Raw genomic sequence first — 21,021 nt, forward strand, 5'->3', positions numbered from 1 at the left:
TCGGTTTCTGGATCATTGGCCAAGCCTACATCACCCCAACACATCTTACGGCTCTCATCTCGAGCCCTCCAGCCGAAATGGAGGGAAAGAAACCACCAAAAAGCCCTTTGTAATGAGTTAGGATCCTGAACACCGAACTGGCCATTTTCAAAAAGTGCATCTTCTTCAGCTTCAGTTAGCTCTCTTGTGGCATTTGGACGGTTTCCTTTTCCTTGGCGAATCAGGTTCTTTCGTTTGGGAGCAAGAACCTCTCTGGACTTAGAGAACTCGTTATCCTTAAGAATGTTGATCAGAATTCCTTTTTCATGCATGTGATGTTGAAAACTTCGTTGGAAGCCGCTCAATGTACACGGTTCGTACTCGGTGCCATCTTGTTTACGAACGGAGATAAAAAATTTAGACAAAAGAAGGTCGAGCTCATTGGCAGGTATGTTTTCAATTGCTCTCGACTCTTTCATTGACTCACAAAATTTCTTCCAAGTGTTTAAGTCGCTCTTAGTCTTGTATTGAGTGTTTTTGAATTTTTGCGCTTGCAAATACTTCTCAATTTCGTCTTCGTCTTTGCTCGTAGCTTTTTCGGCTGGACTCAAATTTTCCAACGTTCGCTCATTCTCTTGACCTGCTTCCACGTTCAGGGCTACTGGTTCTTCCATTTAGTACTGTTATAATTAAAAGGATCAAGCCAATTTTTTTCCTTTTTTTGTTTGTAACTTTTTGGGGACAAATGTTACAATAAGATCGGTCTAGATGCCGTTCTAGATGGGAAAATCTAGACTGCCGTCAATATAATTTAAGATAGAAAATGTACCACAGTTACTCGAGTTTCACGCACTAAGCGATCACCAGACTGTACCGTTGGAGTTTGTAGAGTCAATATCAATTTTAGCCAATCAAGTTTTTGAATTTGATCGTTTCCAGTCCTTTTGAGACACGGCCATACAATAATGAGGAATAAAAATTTCTTCGAGAACTTGAACATTGAACCATTAGGAAAATTACAACCCTACACTCAGCCTTCGGCCTCCCCCCTCCTGAACTTCTCGTACCTCATGTTCCATTTCTTTAGCTGAAATTACTCTCTGTCACTTCCTCGTGTAAGCTATATAGGTTTATGCGGCTTGAAACAGTGTGATTATCTTTATCGCTGAAAGGGACTATAGGATTTTTGTTTAATTTTAAAAACGAAGAATGCTCTTTGTTTTTTGGAGTTGAATCACAAAAGTGAGGGAAACTAGATCTTTTTGAGAGACTGCTGTCCCTTCATCAGTGTTTAGAGCTTTAACCACTTTGCAACCTCTGTTTGTCTTCTTGCCTGAAAAAAGTACACATTTCGGCCGTGACGGTGCCTTAATTAATACCGTGGTATTTTTGCACGGTTTATGATTATGCGGGAAAAGCAGATATTAGCAAGGGCTGTTTGAATCCAAAAAGAAAATTCGGGGTAACCAAGCATTTTTGCAGAGATAATTAAGCAACAATTCTAAGAAGCTTCAAAATACATACCAATGGATGTCATTTTTCTCAGATCTCTGAATAACGCGTGGTTACCCCCAATTTTCTTTCTGGATTTCAATAGGCCTTGCTAAGATCTTCTTTTCAGGCAGTGAGAGTCATAAGCCGCGCAAAAATACCTTTGAATTAGAGGTTCTCGGACCATCCCAAGATGCCCGGAAAATGTGCGCAGTAGCAAAAGGACGCACCGTCCTTAAGCCTCAAACTCGTAGAATTAAACCTATCAATCAAAATATCACCTGGCAGATTCTCTCCACCGCTCTCCATATATTTCTTTCAGTAACAGTTGGGAGAATATGAAGAAATTTCCCGTATTTATTCGTTTAACTGCACTGGGTGCTTATTTAATTTTGGACCCATGAAAATGGGCGCTTACAATTTTCTCAACATTTTCAGCAAGCGAGGACATTTTTAGAGAGAAGCAAACCAAGGCATAACAAGTTTATTTCGCTTCAAAAAGACATAAAAAAGGGCAAAAGCTATCATAAACAAGCCATGCATAAACAATCTAAAAGTTCCTTGACTGCCGTATCTAAAACCAATTTTGGAACACAGCTGACGCTCCTCTTACTTGCACTGGGCTGGTACAGAAATGTTTCTTTTTTATTGGGAGGGGGTTGGGGGGGCGCTTATAAAGTTTTGGGCTTTCATTGTGGGCGGTTTTTCATTCGAGGCGGGTGCTTATAAATTCGAAGGTGGGCACTTAATCGAATAAAAACGGTAACTGTTCAATCAAGCAGTGATATTGTAGGGAGAATTTATATGCTCGTCACTACTGGGGCCAGGTAAAGACAAACGCGAGAAGAAAAAATGCCGCGTTAATAGTTTTCTGCCGTTTATTTTTGGTGGGCTTGAAACCTACTTTCTAAGGACATGTAGTTTTGCGAAAACTTCCTCATTTTCAAAATACATTAAACTCTTGCCCTTTTTTAAAGAATTAGTCATCATCGGGAGCAGAGAGAATTGAGAGCACTCGTCTTTCACCTGAATATAACCCAGGTTAAATTTTGTTTCTGGTTCTCGTCCTTTTTCCGAGACTTAACATATTAGAAACTAAAGTATAAGAACAAAACATAGTCTCAGGATTGAATTAAACATAACTGGTCATAAAGCGAAAAAAATTGTAGCATGTTATTTAGATCTTTTGGTCAATGAAAATGGCCTGACAATCATAAATCCTGTTTATTTGTGCCATTAATGCGTTGTGTGCAGCTGTAAACGTGACCGGTGTACATGCGATACGGGTTTAATATATCGGCTATACGCGCCGACACCTCCGTGCACACCGTTAGCTGGCATCATCAGTTTTCGAGGCTATTGTCTCGATCGCTCATTCAAATTCGCGCCCGGAAGTGTTTACAAATCTATGACATTTGGAGAACTCAGTGGAAAACAGTGAGAGCTGTACCACAGGCATCCCAAGCTCACGTTTAGAGAAAGCGCATAATTCATTATCTATTTTAGTATTTATTCATATAAGTGTCACGGCTGCGTGAGTTGAAACATATGAGAAACCGTTGAGAATTTGAGCGCGTTATAAGACGTTGTATGGGGAATAAAATATCGTTGATTTAGAAAGTAAATACTTTGGAATATCCACGTTTTTTGCGTAAGATGATTAAAACAAACTCACCCCTTGTGTGTCCGTTGTGCTTTTTCGTTATTTTCTCTTTTTTGGGCTTTTTATGCCACCACAGTTTTTCCCTTCATAAGAGTCTTATGAAGGGAAGAACAGTGGTGGTATAAAATGCCCAAAACAGCGACATAAATGTACGTGTATATTTCAAAGTATTTAGCGTTCTATTAAAATCAACGACATTTTATTGCCCATACAACGTCTTATAAAGCGCTCAAACTCTCAAAGATTTCTCATGTAACCTAACACCGCGTAAGATGAAAGGTCACGTTCCAACTCACACAGCCTTGACGCTTATATGAATAAATACTAATTCTTCGCTTTCTCTAAACGTGAGCTTGCGACGCCTTTGAGGGCATCCGGGGTTAAAAACAAAAACTGTGTTTTCAACGGTCGTGTGTCGTGGTGAATGCGTACGCACAGGTGTCCCAAGCTCACTTTTAGAGAAAGCGAAGAATTAATTATCTATTTGGTATTTATTCATATAAGCGTCACGGCTTAAAATAGCAAACATGAAATAGAGCAACAAACAGACAATAGGCAATACACCTTAGAAGCAAAGTATGTCATTTTTATAAAGAACTTTCCAGTACTTGTACCTCCTAAACCCGATCGTAAATATTCCCATAAAAACTCTTGTTTGCGCCGTGACTGCTATTACGCAAGATGATCATCACTGACAGCTTGAGCTTGGGCCGCCTGTGCGTTGATGAGCACAAGAGATCAGTCATTGATGAGCACAAAAGATCAGTCACCTGGAACAGAAACAACCTGGGAGCCAACACTCTTTAGTGACTTGACGCACTTTTCGATCCTGAAGAAATGTCAAAACATACTTGACTGCCTCATTCAGAGAACTTAAACAGAATCTTAACACTCAAGTCTGGCTCAGTATCTGTCCAAAACTATTCACATCAAACAGTACTCTCCCAATCTTAATAATTATATTCATAATACTTCAGTCAACGCATTTGACATGGGGACGGCGAAACGTTATTAGCTACTAATTTCGTTTTTATTTTAAAACGTTTCTCTAAAACTTTTTCCCTTTCATTATTTAAATTTTCTGTCTTACAGCTAGCACACCTAACATATTTTTTGCTTAATTTTGGACTTTTTTAATTCAGTTTTATGCTTTTTGTGCTCCATCATAACCGATGAAGACCTAAGCTGCGACATCTGTTAGATCGAAACGTCTTTCATTTGACATGAGCACGGCGAAACGTTGTTCGCTACTAATTTCGCTAGTTTTCACCATTAAACGGTTCTCAGTCTAAAACTTTTTCCCTTTCAGTATTAATTTGCTGTCTTATAGCACGCCTAGCACATTTGTTTTGCATCATTTTGTACTTTTATAATTCATTTTTTTTATGTTTTTTGAGTCCATCATAACCGATGAAGACCTAAGCTGTGACATCTGTTAGGTCGAAACGTCTTTCAGTTCAAGTGTCAAACCATGACACATTTTATTCATGAATGCTGGATGCAATTCTCGTATTTTTCGTGTATCAAATATTTGTTACCAGTGAAACGGTCTCTGAGCAGATCTTACTCACCATGACACAGAATTTCTTTGATTTCCTGGGAAATTTATTTATTGATAAGGCAGGATTTCTCTTCATGTTTTGTTGCTATGTACATATTGTTTATTCTCTCAAAAATGCTCCAATGCGTCATGCTAAGAACTATTTTTTTCTTTATTCAAGCCATGCAACAATACAAAAAAAAAACAGATCCAAGTTTTAAACATAAACAACCAGCTCGTGGCTTGGCAGCATTTTACCAAGACTTGCAGAACAACCCTTTATTCACTAATATAAAAGAAGCAACTTTAAATTAGAACAAATTGGAAACGATAATGATGTATCTTGAATAAAGACGGAAATATTTCCTTTATAAATTGTCAGTGATAGCAATGATAACAACGCTTCATTAATTATCTTTAGCTTTCATAAATATGGAAATTTTACAATAGTTGAAAAAGAATTCCTGTCGATGCTGCGCTTGTTTGGTGATCTCAGTTTCTTCTATACAGCTGGTGGGTGTAAAGAATTTTTAACATATCGATTTAGGTTATTTTTTTCCGTCTCAATTCAAGACATTGGTTTTGTTAATTCCAAATTTCGTTTCCCAGTAGGGCTTGAATATTTGAGCGGCTGTATTCAACATTGAAATTTCAGATTTTCGTCACTACTGTGTTTTTTAAACCAATATGTACAAATGTCCGCAGAACGTGCGTACGTTGTTAGACTTTACCACTGAGTTTAAATATCGTTTTCCGTGAAAATCTTATGCGCTAAAAACTATAAATAATTAATTGTTTTCTTTATTCTTCAACTGATCATCCCAACCAATTATAATGAGAAATCTCCGGTGCCTTCATCAGCGTGAAACCGAATTCGTCTGTCTTTCTCGCCATATTTAATCCTTCTGCACCTCCAAATGAACCGCGATTAAAACGTCAACTTTGGTCAAAGTCAGGCCAACAGTCCGTATTCTTTGATAAACCAGATCTTGATTCCCTCCTGTAATTCACAAGGGCCTTTTACTGCGACGTAGGTGAGACAGTCAATGATTTTGTCTTTCCCCTCAGTCATGCCAGAAATAGCGATAGGGTTGCTTTTTTGTCCGGGTGCAATTCTCTCGTTTGTAGCCTCTTTTACGAAGAAATCAGGAAACATTGCCTGAGCAAATCGTTGTACCTCTCGGGCGTATGATTCGCCACGTTTTGCTGACAGAATAAACGAATCCTCGCTGGTATCTGAACTCGACGAATATCTGGATGCTTGGTATTTGCAAAATGAAGTAGTTTGAAACGCTTCCACTTGTCTGCCTCTAACCAATTGGCTTTCCATTGTCAAACAGCTCTCAAGGCTTCACTTGCCTCAAAATTCCAAGGCTTTAGCTTAAAGGGTGGCTTTGAACTCGATAGCTGACCATTGGCAGACTGAAACACCGTCACTAAACGTTGACAAAAAATATACAAAGTTACGTAACGAGGCACGCGACAGTGCACGTGAGTCCAATATGGGTACCGTATTTGTATCCTTGATTGACAACACAGTCCATTTGTTGATTATATTCGCAGTAATTAATATGGAGACCCTCGACAAGAATGACAAATGCCATAAAACTTAACCCATTAGCCACTATGAGGTTTCTTGGGAAACGGCTGGAGTTTTTTCAGCGGCGAAGTTGTGTAATATGGCATAGTACAAAGGGGAGTTGGGTAAAAGTAGATTGAAAATTAAAATGTGACATACACAAAAAATTGTATTGCACGGAGCTTTAACATCAAATACGGCTGTCTGAGGAAGTCTAAAGATCCCCAAAATAAAGTTGCTGTCTTACACTGTGTGTAGACCATCAGATTCATAATCAGATTCGTTAGAACACTATATATATATGAAGAGAAAATAAGTAAATGAACCTTTACATCTCAATAATACAAACATTGTGGAACTTCTGAGACTACAGCACGTCTATCAAACAAAAAAATGTTAAACCCTTGCTTCCGCAGACAGGCATTGTTGACCTTTTCCAAATCTTCTGGCTCTTGTCTTTTCACGGTATATGACAGACAAAATCCGCCGATTGGAAATGGATTAAGCGCGGCAGGAAATACAAAGTTTGTATAGGAAAATAAGAAATCCGATTATAAATAATTTCTATAATATTTGGATGCTAGGTAACCGATTTTCTGTTCAAATTTCAGAAGGTATAATGGACTAGTCTCAATTAATGGACGCTTGCAATAGCGTTTTCATTACCGCGAAAAAATCCCCAGGCGGTAAAACTTCACAGACAGATGTATGGAAATCAAATTACATGATATTTAAAACACGCTATTAAGCCAGTCCACACTATGAACAAACAAATATTTTGGAATTCATGGGCAAGAACAAATGAAAAACTAAGCGATTTCACACCAATTTTCTTAGTCTTTTGCGTGCTCAAACACGACGATAGGAAACTACGTTCAGATTCAGTCATGTAAACAGCATAACCTAAGAAATATTGTACTAATATTGCACAGAAGAAATGCGTTAATATTCAGTTAGCAGACATAGCGTCTCCAAGATTAAACAGGTGCTTTTGAGAATTTCCTTCGATTCAAAGAGACAATTGCAATCAATGACGTTTTCAGTCATGACGCGGCACATGTTTTCATTAGAAAATAATGTCTTTGTTTCGGCAATCTTTTCGCTTTTTCTAAAAACAAGTTCCTTCTGAAGTGGACTGGAAATACATTGGCGGAAAGAGAGAAAGGAAGAATCCAATATCTGTCTTCCTAGATTAAAAGGAAAACAGCTGAAAGTAGATTAAGAAGTCAACAATCGCCTGAGAATATTATGTAACACACTGAGAAAATAGAGAATTTAAGAGAATCCCAAAAGATATCGGTAGAATTTTTTGGAGATAGCATTAAGGAGTTCCAAAACTCTAGTTTCGAAAAACAGCTGTTTACATGAAGCAAATGTGGCCCTTTTGAACGAGTCAGAGGCAATCCTACTTAATTGCTCATTGACCATGCTAATTTATTCATAACTTCAATACCTCTCACCGTGGCCACTGTTAATTTAAACTTTTTTTAGCACTATTTCTAACCACAATTCATGCTCGTTTTTAAAGCTAAAATGCATTTTCCCTGAGTTGGTCTCCGTCAGCTTAGGTGAGAAAAAGGTGTTGCGATTACCTCCTCCTACCTTCCAATCAAAGGCTTGTGTGAGCCACCTCATGGATGAATATCAGTGGTAGAGAAAGGGAGACTATCAAGTTGCGTATTGCATTTGGTCATATATTTGGTGCATTTGCTAATGTCACTGATGCTATAAATTGTCTGAGTTGCCATTTTTGACTGAGTAAGCTTAGTTCGCTAAATTAACAATTGGTAATAACAAAAACTACATGATTTATATTTTACAGCGGGGTGAATAAAATAGAAAACACTCATTTGGTCTAGAAAACGAAGAATTTCTAATTGTGGAATAAAATAAACTGGTTGCAACTTAAGATTTGCTAAAAAAAAAAATGAAAGTTAAAATTGTGAAAATTTGCGGGTAAATTTCACCCCCGCGGTCTCACATTAATGAAATGTGATTCGCTCTCGAAACCTTAATCTCTCTTTTATTTTTACCTTATTGGAACCCTTGTGGCTTCATTAATAGATATACTAAGAAAATTGTATTCGATCTTTTATTTAAATTTTCTTCAGATACTAAGTATGTCAAGGTCTGATAACTTTCTACCACGTAACGTTTATAACAATAAATTCACAGAGTAATCAGTGGCCTATATATCATTTTTACGTTCATTTTTCATTTATATTTGCTTCAAGCTTTTTCTGAATTAGTCAAAATTACAATCCCCATAATGAACATTACACTCTATGGACCACAACACATTTCGCGTGAATCATGTCAGTTTGCATCACATGATATAAGAACATCTGTAAGTCTGTAGACGGCTAGTGACGTTCTCTCAGATTGTCAGAAAATAGAGAAATTCCGCATAATTTTAATCAGTTCTTTTCTTTAGAGAGAAGTCATCTTTCGTCTTGTGGAGCAAATGGACTTCACCATTCAACACAACTTGTCAAAGTCTTTCCTATCACAGGACGGAATCTAAAAAATTGGAAAAAAATGGAATTTCGTTGTAAGTGAGGTAACTGTAAGCAATTATATGGTACGGAATAGTGGACAGAGGTGATTCTTTGGTGATTGGGGAGGTAGGAGGAGCACTGATCGCACCCTTTTTCTTATTGTACTTCATCTTTCCTCGCGTTAATAACCATATTAAGAACGGAAAGTCAGATGCTGCCCTCGGTGACTTTAAATGTTTACAACTTTTTAATATTGAGCAAACACCACCAAACTTTCTCAGACATTTATTCAAAAACAATTTAGTGTGGTTTAGTGTTCCCTAAACTAAACTTTTACCATAACAGCCAAATTTTGAGAGGCAGATTGTTTAGAAATAGGAATATTCCTATTTTTAATGAGAAAATTAGCTAATTTTCATGATTTTATATCCTTTGAGTGTCCTTCTGTTGGGTTTGACAATTCTTTGGTCATGACCAATATTTGGTGGTTTTCTAAAATTTTGGCGAAATCCAGAAATTCAAGATAAATGATCCAATATGGCCCCCAGCTGGAAATCGTAACGTTATTTTCAACATCATATGACGTCATCACTTCCCATCGGAAAAAAATTGTATGCGCACCGCTTTTATAAATTCTATATATCACTGTAAAGCTAATAAACAGTACTTTTAAACATTTTTGCTTTAAAGGGCGAGGGAAAGCCCAGAAACGCAAAACTGACAGTGTGTACTTCGACTGAATTACCGGCCCCCACATTATGACATCCGAAGAAACTGGACTCAGTATATCACTTAGGAGATAATGGACTAACATTAATTGTGTCAGGCTTTTTCGATATTCCCACTGGTTGCTGAGAAAATCTATTCTAAAGTTTGACAATATATGAGTTCCACGTGCTCGGACACCGCAAAAAAGCTGATTCGAATTTCGTCAAAGCCTGACTAATGATTAATGTGTGACGAACATTTTGGCCAAATTGCGTTAAAATCTGATAAATCTATCTACTCTATTTTTAAAATTCATTTGTATGGAGGGAATACTCACAAAAACAAATCCTGAGATTTTAGCCTCCAAAAATTTGCACAGTTTTCGCGCCCATTACAGCAGTTGTCATCAAGTCCTTGCCACCAACTAATGTTGGAGCTCCCTACCGAGACTCGTGCCCAACACAATCTATTGAAATTCGCGCGGGAAAGACATATCGGCCACATGCTCCCTGTTGCTGTGTACGCATGTATTATAGTTAGCAATGCAATAGGCAAAACTAAAGGAAAGCGGTTTGCCGCGTAACCCGCGTTGCGCCTCTCTCAGTTCTTCTCCTATCTCTAAAAATGAAGGTCGTTCGAACCAGGAACGCTAGTCACTGTCACTATCTTAGAACTCGATAGCTAATCATTGGCAGACTGAAACACCGTCACTAAACATTCACAAATAATATACCCCGTTACGCAACGAGGCACGCAACAGTGCACATGACTCCAATATATGGGTACCGTATTTGTCTCCTTGATTGACATCACAGTCCATTTGATGATTGTATTCGCTGTATTTAATGTGGAAACTCTCGACACGAATTACAAATGCCATAAAACTAAAGCCATTAGCCACTATGAGGTTGTTTTCTTGGAAAACAGCTGGAATTTTTTCAGCGGCGAAGTTGTGTAATATGGCATATTAGAAAGAGGAGTTGGGTAAAAGTAGATTGAAAATTGAAATGTGACATACACAAAAGATTGTATTACACGGAGCTTATTAATAAACATTAAATACGACTATCTGAGGAAGTCTATAGATCCCCAAAATAAAGTTTCTGTCTTACACTGTGAGTAGACCATCAGATTCATAATCACATTCGTTAGAACACTATATATATATATAAAGAGAAAATAGGTAAATGAACGTTTACATCTCAATAATACAAACATTGTGAAACTTGTGAGACTACGGCAGGTCTATGCAAACAAAGTAATATTAAACCCTTGCTTCTGCAGACAGGCATTGTTGACCTTTTCCAAATCTTCTGGCTCTTGTCTTTTCACGGTATATGACAGACAAAATCCGCCGATTGGAAATGGATTAAGCGCCGCAGGAAATACAATGTTTGTATACGAAAATAAGAAATCCTATTACAAATAATTTCTATAATATTTGGCTACTATTTATAGGTAACCAATTTTCTGTTCAAATTTCAGAAGGTATAATGGACTAGAATCAATTAATGGACGCTTGCAATAGCGTTTTCATTACGGCGAAAAAATCCCCAGGCGGTAAAACTTCACAGGCAGATGTATGGAAATCAAATTACATGATATTTAAAACACGCTATTAAGCCAGTCCACACTATGAACATACAAATATTTTGGAATTCATGGGCAAGAACAAATGAAAAACTAAGCGATTTCACACCAATTTTCTTAGTCTTTTGCGTATTCAAACACGACGATAGGAAACTACGTTCAGATTCAGTCATGTAAACTGCATAACCTAAGAAATATTGTACTAATATTGCACAGAAGAAATGCGTTAATATTCAGTTAGCAGACAGTGTCTCCGAGATTAAACAGGTGCTTTCGATTCAAAGAGACAATTGCAATCAATGACGTTTTCAGTCATGACACCGCACATGTTTTCATTAGAAAATAATGTCTTTGCTTCGGCAATCTTTTCGCTTTTTCTAAAGACAAGTTCGTTCTGAAATGGACTGGAAATGCCCTGGCGGAAAGAGAGAAAGGACAAATCCAATATCTGTCTTCCTAGATTAAAAGGAAAACAGCTGAAAGTAGATTAAAAAATCAACAATCGCCTGAGACTATTATGTAACACACTCAGAAAATAGAGAATTTAAGAGAATCCCAAAAGATATCGGCGGAATTTTTTGGAGATAACATTAAGGAGTTCCAAAACTCTAGTTTCGAAAAACAACTGTTTACATGAAGCAAATGTGGCCCTTTTGAACGAGTCAGAGGCAATCCTACTTAATTGCTCATTGACCATGCTAATTTATTCATAACTTCAATATCCCTCACCGTGGTCACTGTTAATTTAAACTTTTTTTAACACTAGTTCTAACCACAATTCTTGCTCGTTTTTAAAGCTAAAATGCATTTTCTCTGAGTTGTTCTCGGTCAGCTTAGGTGAGAAAAAGGTATTCCAATTACCTCATCCTACCTTCCAATCAAAGGCTTGTGTGAGCCACCTCATGGATGAATATCAGCAGTAGAGAAAGGGAGACTATCAAGTTGCGTATTCTTGGTTTTCACGTGACGTCACCAAATTCTAGAATTCAAAACTGGGAGGCCTACAAAATTTTTACCTTCATTTAAGGAAAGATTACCTACAAATATGTCTGTTCACAATTTCTTAGCTCAATGTCGTACTTCCTTTGAAAATAGAACAGTTTCAATTTCCGAGTTTCCATCGTGCGTGATATCAGGAGGACGGCCGTGACAGAGCTTCTCCGTATCTTAAAAATGACTCTTCGGGTAATTTTCAGCATTCTAAACAATTTAAGTTTGAGGAGAAATATTAAACTAAACATTCGAAAATTCACAAGGGCAAACAAACATCTTTTCTGGCAAAAGTGAACTCCAGATGTTTTTTCCTATTTCCGGCCGCCATGTTTGTGCTCCTCGGAGGGACACAAACATGGCGTCTCCATACTAAGCTCTATAAATTTATGTGGAACATTTTGTCAAATAACTCGGGTACGGAATGCCGCACAGCCTGACACTTGGACAGATGCCTTATTTATTTATCCTCTATACCATGTCAATTTCTTGACTTCATTCATGGAATGGTTTCGATTTTTTTTTCAATGGCGTGACAGCGAAAACCGAGAATTGCATTTGGTGATATATTTGGTGCATTTGCTAATGTCACTGATGCTATAAATTGTCTGAGTTGCCATTTTTGCACTGAGTAAGCTTAGTTCACTAAATTAACAATTGGTAATAACAAAAACTACATGATTTATATTTTACAGCGGGGTGAATAAAATAGAAAACACTCATTTGGTCTAGAAAACGAAGAATTTCTATACGTGGAACAAAATAAACTGGTTGCAACTTAGGATTTGCTAAAAAAAAAATGAAAGCTAAAATTGTGAAAATTTGCGGATAAATTTGACCCCCGCAGTCTCACATAATGAAATGTGATTCGCTCTCGAGGATTTGGGTTTCCCTACATAAGATCGCGTAGTTAATTACGACGTTTCACAAATGAAAATAGACAATAAAGCTTTCCTGAATAAAACATTTATTGAGATGAGCGATTGTTTACGTGTGAAAACAGAACGCGTAAAATTTCCACTTCCACGGAAGAGCCCAACACGCATTGAAGTGAATTTATTGACCCGAACTGAGCTCGTTTTTCAAGTATTTCGGGAAAACTGTTGGGAATACAAATTAACAATCAAACCTCTGCTGCACCAGCAATGATTTTTCAATGACAGATTCTCTTGGCTTTGGCAAAAACAGAATCCGTCTTTTTAGCGTGATTCCTTCGCCGTGAACTCTCGGATTTTCACTGTGTAAACTGTGGAGTATACCTCAGAACTTGGTTTTTTTTTTATTGAGCGTTAGTGATTAACAAATAAATCAATCCAAGAAGCCATAATATTTGCAACAGAAGTTTGACTCCATTTTGGAGTCGGTATAGCCTGCATTGCTATGGCCAGCAGATGATCGCGTTGTTAACAGCCCAGTGACCGAGTGAATCTCAATCCGACACAAACTCATGTCAGTTACTTCATCCATGAGGAAACAAGGGTGATTCGGCTAGCCTGGAGAGCTTGAATCTCTCATGTACACAGTTCGCAGCGTTTTGTAAGGAATGTACGAAATGTATAAAAAGTTGGCTCGCCCAGAGTAGCTCGGGTAGGCTGGTGCCTCCTACACATGGTACAATTTTCTCCTTAAAAAGGGTCCCTAAGTTGTCACATGATCTGAATGTAAGTTTATGTTTGTTCCAAGGGCTTTTTTAGAGGTTTCATTTAGATTTAGGGCAGGACTATTTTTCAAAAGAAACAGATGAAGAGGACTTTGCGTAAAAATATCAGTGTTGGTCTTAATTGAAGGAAACAATGGCTAAAAACACTAAACAAAAATCTTACGACAGTCAGTTAACCCCAACAGTCCATAGGCTCATGATATCACCATTATTATTAAAAATTGGATCATTGTATAATGAAATTCCAGGGATTTGATTGGCTTAGCGGCCACGGTATATCAGCCATTATACCATGCCCAAGAAATAGCGACCATTAAATTGTCTTCTGGTTGTTCTTCCAAAGCAAAATCAGCAAGATCTGGAAATGTTCCTAGATTATTTTTAATAACAAAATTATTCCACTAGCGCTTGTTGGATATGAGATTATTATAGCGAACTCGGCGGTTCGCGTCTTGTTGACTATCTATCATCTTATTCGACGCGCGGTCGTGGAATAATTGTTAAGTATTCTCTTTAACGTTTATAAAAATCCAAAAACAATTCACAGATAGGTTGAATTTGACGCACGAGGCTCCATGAAATTTAATCCTTTTCAGAATTTGAAAACACCTTGTAATTGATCCTTCGATTCTATTATTTTTACTTTACTGGAAGGCTTGTGGCTTAAAAGATGCACTAAGAATGTTGTATTTTATCTTTTATTTAAATTTTCTTCAGATAATAGGAATATCAACGTCTGAGAACTTTCTACCACGTAACGTCTATAACAATAAATTCACAGAGTTAAACCAGTGGCCTATATTTCATTTCTACGTTCATTTTTCATTTATATTAGCTTGAAGCTTTTTCAGAATTAGTCAAATTACAGTCTCCATATTGAAAATTACACTCTATGGACCAAACAGATTTCACATAAATCACGTCAGTTTGCATCACATGATAATAATAGCATCTGTAAGTCTGTAGATGTCTAGTGAAGTTCTCTCACATTGTCAGAAAAGAAAAAGTTCCCCATAATTGTAACCAGTTCCTTAGAGATAAGTCATCTTTCGTTTTGTGGAGCAAATGGACTTCACCATCCAACACAACTTGTCAAAGTCTTTCCTATCACAGGACGGAATCTAAAACATTGGAAAGAAAATGGAATTTTATTGCAGGTGAGCTAATTGTAAGCAATCATATGGTACGAAATAGGGGGGGGGGGGGGGGGCACTGATCACACCCTCTTTCTAATTGTACTTCATCTTTCCTGACGTTAATAACCCTATTAAGAACGGGGAGTTAAAGACTGCCCTCGGTGACTTTCAATGTTTATAACCTTTTAATGTTGAGCACGCACCACCAACCTTTCTCAAACATTTATCCGGGAACAATTTGGTGTGGTATGGTCAGTGTTCACTAAATGTAATTTTTACCGTAACAGCCAAATTTTGGAAGGCAGATTTTTCAGAAATAGGAATATTCGTATTTTTAATGAGAAAATTAAATAATTTTCATGATTTTGTATAATTTGAGTGTCCCTCTGTTGGATTTGACAATTCTTTGGTCAATATTTGGTGGTTTGCTGAAGTTTTGGCGAAATCCAGAAATCCAAGATTGGGGATCCAATATGGCCACCAGCTGGAAATCGTAACGTAATTTTCAACATCATATGAAGTCATCACTTCCCGTTCCTGACCTCAAAGGTCATCGTAATAAATATCTTTTGGACGAGCTATTGATTTTCCAAGTTTTATCGTCATAACCTTAATACTCTCGGAATTATAGAGCAGATTTGGATCAGCCCACACTCTCCAAGTTCTGGATAACGCCATTACGAAACTGCATCCAATCGGTTCGTGCTGAAATCGGGAATAGGGCCCTCAAATAATGGTTGGCGTACACCGACTTACCAATTACAATTAACAAACTATCGTTACTAGAAATTAAGTTGGAGTATGGTAGAAACAATTGTAGTCGTTCACGTCAGTTGATGCCTTGAGATTGTTTCAAACCTTCTCGGGTGTTCCTCAGAAAAAAAATTGTATGCGCACCGCTTTTTTAAAAAAACCGTAAAGCTAAATCACTGTAAAGTTAATAAACTGTATAATCTGAAAATAAAAGTACTTTAAAACATAAGTACTTTGAAAGCCCAGAATGGCAAAACTGACAGTGTGTACTTTGACTGAATTACCGGCCCTCACATTATGATATCCCAAGAAACTGGACTCAGTATATCACTCAGGAGAAAATGGACTAACATTAATTGTGTCAGGCTTTTTCGATATTCCCATTGGCTCCTGAGAAAATCTATTGTAAAGTTTGACAATGGAATATTTTTCAATGAGTTCCACGTGCTTGGACACCGCAAGAAAGCTATTCAGTCGAATTTCGTAAAAGCCTGACACACTTTGGTGCATTAATGTGTGACGAATATTTTGGCCAAATTTCGTTAAACTCTGATAAATCTATCTACTCTATTAATTCATTTGTATGGAAGGAATACTCACAAAAACAAATCCTGAGTTTTTAGCCTCCAAAACATTTGCACAGTTTTCGCGCCCATTACAGCAGTTGTCAACGAGTTTACACCAACAACCAATCAAAAGTAATGTGGGAGCTCCCTACCGAGACTCGTGACAACAAAATCTATTGAAATTCGCGCGGGAAAGACAAAGCGGTCATGGCGGCTCCCTGTTTATCTGTGCGCGTGTATTATAGTTAGCAATGGGCAAAACTAAAGAAAAGTGGTTTGCCGCGTTGTTTCTCTCCCAGTTCTTCTTCTATGTCACTGTCTACGAGAGTTTCGTTTTCTCGTATCAAGATTTGATTTTTTTCTCCTTTTGGGGTCCTGCTTAACTCTGGTTTGTGTCCAAACCTTTCCTTGCCTATAGAACGTTTCTTGACAATAAAATTCCTCCTCCTTTTACCCAGTGTGACACTCGAACATAAAGAAAGATTGCTAATGAGAGGAGAAAAAAAAGCTTTCGTGTGAACCCGTTTTCAGGGAAAGGGTCGTTTGGGAGATTGTAAACGCCTTTAAAAGATTATGACCCTTCGGTGGTTAATTAACTTTTATTTCAAAAAGTTGTTTTTCTTAATAACTCGGGCAAATTTTAAAGATCCATTTTTCTGTTTTTAAAAATTTGCTTAATTAAGAAATGAACTTTAATTTTAATTTTTAAAGTTTTTTTTCATAAAAGTAGCCCTGCGATCCTTTGAAATACTCTTTAAGCGATAACTTTTGAAAAGGGGAATTCCAAGCCTAAAAAGATGCATTTACGCTCCTCCCCCCCCCCCCCCCCTCCTACCCCACCGTGACTGAGTAAGAGGAATTGTGTAGACTATCCAATTTTGACCTCGTGTCACGTTAATGTGAGGAGATCTTCTCGGTACATTACAAGTTTAAGTTATATTTTTCCGTCTAATTTTCCGTCCAAAGTTGCTGCCGCCTTTAATATCTGAGAATCCTAAGTGAATTTTTTAGAACCCATGATGGTCTGTTCACTCCCATCCGATATTCATGAAACAAAAAAATCCGTTTATTTTCCAATCTCACGAAAGCTCGATATCACATTTCGCAAAACATTACTTAGCTTAATTTGAATATCTGGGGCGCTAAAGCCTTTTGAACAAACATGTTACCCAAACGATTCCTTGGGTTGTTTTAAATAGGCTGGAACTTTGCCACTTTCCTACCTTATCTCGTTTCCCTGATGGATATTTTGGCATTTTTACACCCGCAGTAAAAGCGTCACCTTCTTCCGTCAGACAAACGACAAGAACCATAGCAAGAAAAAATGCTACCGTTTTCACATTCATTTTCATCCGAAATAGCGTAGCAAGATTTGTGAATCCTCTCAGATCTATTCCTACGACGAGTAGGTGAACTGCTGAGAGCGCGCGGCTGTTTGTCAAATCTTTTTACCTTGCACTCCAACCTTCGCTTATTATACGCTCAAAGAATTTTCATGACAAAGAAGTTCTCATAAAGAAACTTCCTGTTTTTAATTTTTCCAAAGAAACGTCTGTTTAGAAAAGTTATTGCTCTCATTGAGGGCGAACGATGTAGTTAATTACCTCCTTCGCCAGTTCTACAAAAACGTCTTCCAAAGGTGATGAAATTAATTTGTGCGTGCTACCTGTTTTTTGTTTAGCCTCGTCAATAATCACTTGCCTAGTTTAGAGACGGTACATCTGTCTATTAGCATTCTTTCCAAGGAAATAAGAGCAGTTACAGTTTATCATGGTGCTTAAAACTAACATTTAGTTGACATGAGATGATTAAGAGAATACAAAACAACAATACAATCAAGAATCAGTTCTTCGGTGCAGATTAGACACAACATCGATCGATACAAGCGTGAAATTTACAGTGAGCAACTTCTGTACTTTGAAACTGAATGATTTTTTGGGGGTTTCAATATAACTTGTGGTGAGTTCTACACCGTAACTGAAAGCGGTAACGTAGAAAACTTTATATCGTGAAAACAAGTTTATATTGTGTATTCCCAATAATTTCCTCCTACACAATGAGGGAATTGGAGCATCTATGCCAAGCAGACTTAAGGCTCCTAATGTTTATTTGATTTTCTGTTGTTTTTTTTTTTTCTCTCCTTTTTCCTTAATTAAATTTTTAATTTTCAAATGGATGAAATTACACTTTCATTGCCTTTTACTTTCGAAGTAAGTTTAACAAAATTGAGTAAAAATTAGAACCAAGTAAGTATATTCAGTTTCGTTTGCTAAAAACTGCTGGGTTACCATTTTCCTTTATCACGGTATTTACAATTTTTATGCCTGCACGGAACTCAAAACCATTGAACCTCACGGAAAGAGCATCTTAAAATTAGTAAAAATTAGTGAAATAGCTATAGATAATGCCTCGTTATGTCTGAAAATTTTATGGGCGTTTCTTTAGAAACGGGGAAGTTTTGCCAGTCTTGATAAAAACGTCTGCAAAAATCTTTTTATCTTATTGTTTAGATCTTTCATACACAACTTCTATTTTCTTAAATTGTGATTTTCTGCTTCAAAACGGTTAAAAAAACCTTGGAATTAGTAACTATAATTTACTGCATGTTAAAATTTAAAGATGACAAAAATGGTTGAAAGGTTGAACAAGCTTAAAGTATTTGCCAAAAACAAAACTTTGCATACTGTCAAAAGCGTAATGAACTATAATTATTACCACAGGCATTGTCACAGGTCGTGCATAGGATCGAAATGATCGTTTTTCACCGTAAAAATAAGTCTCGCTCTCTTGAAACTATGCTTCTCAATGTTTTTGGCTAAATGAAAACTATTCCTTTTGGCTTGTTGTTTAGGTTAGTTTTACTGCCCTAAAAACATCTTTTTCCTAGATTGTACAAACTTGTTATACTCCCAACTCAATTTGGTGTCTGGGTGAGAAAATTCTATTCCCTCTGTTTTTTTTTCTACTACAAAAAAACAATAAGTTGCATTTGCGACTAGAAGAAGTAATTTTTTAAAGTTTTTTTTTTTTCGCTTTGCTTTCTTTCTTAACTGCGTATCCAAAAGCCTTCTATTAGTTAAAGACTTAGTCATAAACAGCTTTGCGAAAACAAATACCTAATTTTTTAAGCCTTTTTTATAAACGTGCTTACTTAAAGACAGGTAGATTAGCTAAAGACACCTGAAGCATGAATTTTATCAAGCGAAAAAAATTAAGTAATTATCAGTTGTGACACTGCTATGTGGACATAAGTCAATTAAAATATCAATATTTGTCGTGAAGACGTCGTTTTTTGTCACCACTGCCTTCTGAAATGAACAAAGGTTTTATAATGCGTCCGACATTTACTGACGCCAAACTGTCCTAACGAGAGGAACAATACCAGTTTAAGTTCATCATGCAATGTCACAAGAGGTGGTAAATACAACCTATCCATTTAACTATCATGCAATAAACTACACCCGTAAACGGACACCCTTGGGACCAGAAAATGTGTCCGCTTATAGGAGGTTTTAAAAAATGTAGTGTTTGTACGTAGCTGAGAACATGACCAAGTGTCCATTGGCGGAGGTTCGACTGTACTCGTTTCTAACGGGCTTACAAGCGAGGCACTTGTAAAGATTTTGAAGGATTTTTATTTATCATTATTGTTATTATTTATTTATTTTATTTTATTTTTTTATTATTATTATTTTTTTTTTTTTACTTTTAGTTTTATTTTGTATACTTTTTCTTGCTTAACCTTATTAGACATTAGACAAACAGTACAGGACCGAAATGGGGAAATAATACAAGGAACGAAGAAATAAATTAGAGCAAACTGCATAGGAAGAATCAATATGTTTGTCTCGACATTAACAGCTCGTGAAAGTGGTCATAAGGCCAAAGAAAAGCAAAAGAAAGGCCAAGTCTTTAGTTTCCCAAAGCTAGGGATTTTTTGTTTTACGCCGGCTTAAAACGAAAATAACTGTAAACCTGTCGTTTACAGGAGTAACTAGTAACAATCACAGAGTAGGGAGTGCGTTCGATGATCTCGATCCCAGGTTATCAATCTCTCTTGCCAAGTTGGTGATGATGTCATCCGCCCCTGCAAAATCCGCGGGGGATGCCAGATACGCGTCCCAACATACATTCATTCGTTAATTGTCCCATACAATCTCGACTCCAAACGCAGTTAGGAGCGCGTTCTTTCTAAGTCGAACGCAATAACCAATACAAGGCCAATAGCTACTTTGGCCAATACCAATGCAGAGGCGTAATATTTCAATATTTTTATAAACAAAAAAAATTTCAAAGTTCGTGACACTATCAAAGGAATATTTGTTCAAGCAGTATTATTTGTGTGCAAGGATGCACCGCGAGGACACGCCGTGTTTTTTGACCGTTTTTATCCTCTTCAAACTCGAGTTACATACGATAGATTTAGATGAGGTTAGATGATAAAAGGTAACATTAGTATACTGGAACGGCAGTGAATGCTGCCGTGTGAAGGGACGTGATTTAAGAACTGTCAAGAACTGCGTTTAGAATAGGGAGGGAAGGTTGAAAGTAGCCCATTGTGCCTATTTGAAGCAAGAAAACTCAGTAAGGAAAATTATAACCCACCCAATAATTTTCGCGCGATTTTATCGGCTACTTTACGTCACGTTGTGCAAGTTCACAGGACGGTTATCACGCAATAACCCCCATCTGCGTCGATATTTGTCATCCAGTTATTTCCGTCGAAAAGAAAAAGAGCAGCGAAAAAAAGCCAGCTCAAGAGTTTTGCCTTTTCATCTTTATTATTTTACATGGAAGAAAAACAAACTCGTTTTATAGAGTCCAGTGATAGTAACATTCGGGGAGGGGGGGAGGGGTGCAGGCAGCTG

General features: G+C 37.2%; 1 long non-coding RNA gene across 1 annotated transcript; it reads right to left on the reverse strand.

Annotated features, from left to right (window-relative positions):
* Positions 1-8,447: 8,447 nt before the first annotated feature.
* On the reverse strand, positions 8,448-10,143 carry LOC146453076 (uncharacterized). Its single transcript, XR_014859583.1, has 2 exons — positions 9,796-10,143; positions 8,448-8,772 (listed from the first exon to the last, which is right to left on the reverse strand). It is a non-coding gene; the product is annotated as an uncharacterized LOC146453076 (long non-coding RNA).
* Between the last annotated feature and the right edge of the window lie 10,878 nt (positions 10,144-21,021).

Source organism: Pavona decussata, unplaced genomic scaffold (genome assembly GCF_977016875.1).
Source record: "Pavona decussata unplaced genomic scaffold, jaPavDecu1.1 SCAFFOLD_353, whole genome shotgun sequence".
Lineage (NCBI taxonomy): Eukaryota > Metazoa > Cnidaria > Anthozoa > Scleractinia > Agariciidae > Pavona > Pavona decussata.